We start from the raw sequence: 2009 nt of genomic DNA, 5'->3' as shown, positions 1-2009 counted from the left end.
GAGCATTCCTTATCTCAAATTTGCAGAATAGGAAACTGATGTGCAGAAATGAACTTACGAAGGCCATATGACTGGTAGATGTCAGAGGTTGGATCTGAACCCAGGTAGAAAATCTCCAGGATGTACATGCCTGGCGAGTATGCTGCACTGACTTCCATGTGCTTAGCAAGCCTGGGTTCATGCTGTCTTTTATTCTGTTATTTTCTCTGAATGCTGTAATGGAACGATTTGACTTCACATTAAATATTCTCCTCAAACACAATTTGAAGGCAGTTGTTTGCATGATAACCTATCTGTGCTGTGGACACTTTTTGTTCAATGTGTCTTGGGATCTCCAGATTTTCCCTTTTGTACAAGATTCTGAAGACTACATCCTTGCTTTTTTGTGTCTTTGGGTGCTTATGATCATCACTTTACAATAAATTTCAGGAGCAAAATTCCTGGGACAAAAACCATACATATTTTAAGAACAAGTCATCTCCAAAAAGATTGTACCAATTGACACTGTTTCAAGAAATGCTGTGATCTAACTTTTTCCTGTTTATTTCTACCTTTTCTAATACCAGTGGCTATACACCTCTCTGGTCTGCAATGGGTAAATGATAAAAGTGGGAACTTGATGAAGATTGTTGCTTTGAATATCAGACATTGGGACATTCTTGTTGTTCCAGTGGTGAAGCCTCCATGCTTCTAATGCAGGAGAAATGGATTTGACTGCTGGTCAGTTAAACTGAGATTCTTCATAGTGCGTGGTGTGGCCAAAAAAAAAAAAAAAAAAAAAAAAGAAAGAAAGAAATTGATGAAGATCAGAGTTTATCCTCATGTTGGTAGCACAGGCTACAAATATAGTGTCTCAGGAACAGTGGGATCATTAAAAGACACAGCTCCAGTCTCAGTCCTAGGCTCATGTAGGGAAGCAAAGCCTGACTTTTTCTGGTTGATATTATCCAATAAGCCATACTGACACCATATGTCTTGCAAAAGGGATGCAGCACTGTGTTCTAGTGGAAGTATCTGTGAATTCATCCATTCAATTATTCAACATGTATTTATTGAGGGCCTACTATGTGCCTGTCAACAGTCCTGGGGCCAGAAGTTACTAGGAGACTTCCTTCATCTCTATCAGGGGGTCATGCCCTGCAGGGGCTCATGGGAAGACAGTGAAATGGTGTATGTAATTAACCAGAGTAATTGCTCTTACTCTTATTGGTTGTTTCTCACCACCAGGGAAACATTGCTTATGGTTCCATGAAGAGCACTTGAAAAATGACCTTGAGAAACTGTTCACATGAGTCTCCATTAAGCCCTGATCATGATCTTTAGTATTTAAAAAAAAAAAAAACTGGTTCTGCTCTCACCTTTCTTCCCTTTATCAGTTCTACCACTGGTCCTCTTTTACTCCCCTCCAGCCTATCATAACCCAGCCCTATATCCCTGGAGTCCAGCACAGCACATCACACAGAATAGGTGCTCAGTGAATTTGTTCTGAATGAAAAGAAAAGGATGGCAGGGAGACGTCCCTTTCCCTGATGTTGGTCTTGCCCGAGTAAAGGCCCATACTATGCATTGTATTGGGCTGTGTTTTCCACCTTATGTATTCTTTCCTGCTCCTTCTCTCATCTGGTCTCCCTCCACCTCTCACCCTTGCTATCACCAGCCTAGGCCTCCTCCTAGCATCTCCATGTGGATAGAAGTAATGCTTCTACTTTAAAGGTTCCAAACCATGTCATCTTGACCAAAATGTTTTGTAGCTCTGCCCCTAGAGGGTGCTCAGAAATGCTGAAGGCTTTGTGCACCCTGGGTCCCCCTTTACATGAGTGGCATCCTTCCCAACAGCATTGTAGACCAAGGGAGGGGGCATCCTGGGCCCTGGAGGGGTGGGGCTGGCTCAGCCATTCACATGGTCTATCTCTTGAGAAGTGGGTCTGGAAAGGACACTGCAGGTGTGGGTGGCAGAGAGCTGGTGATTAGGGTGTGGGGACATGGAGAGTTATCTTAGGTTGAAGGAC

The sequence above is a fragment of the Hippopotamus amphibius genome, chromosome 3, assembly GCF_030028045.1.
Source record: "Hippopotamus amphibius kiboko isolate mHipAmp2 chromosome 3, mHipAmp2.hap2, whole genome shotgun sequence".
Taxonomy (NCBI): Eukaryota; Metazoa; Chordata; class Mammalia; order Artiodactyla; family Hippopotamidae; genus Hippopotamus; species Hippopotamus amphibius.
The sequence above is the reverse complement of the archived record's forward strand: the minus strand, read 5'-3'. Positions refer to the sequence as shown.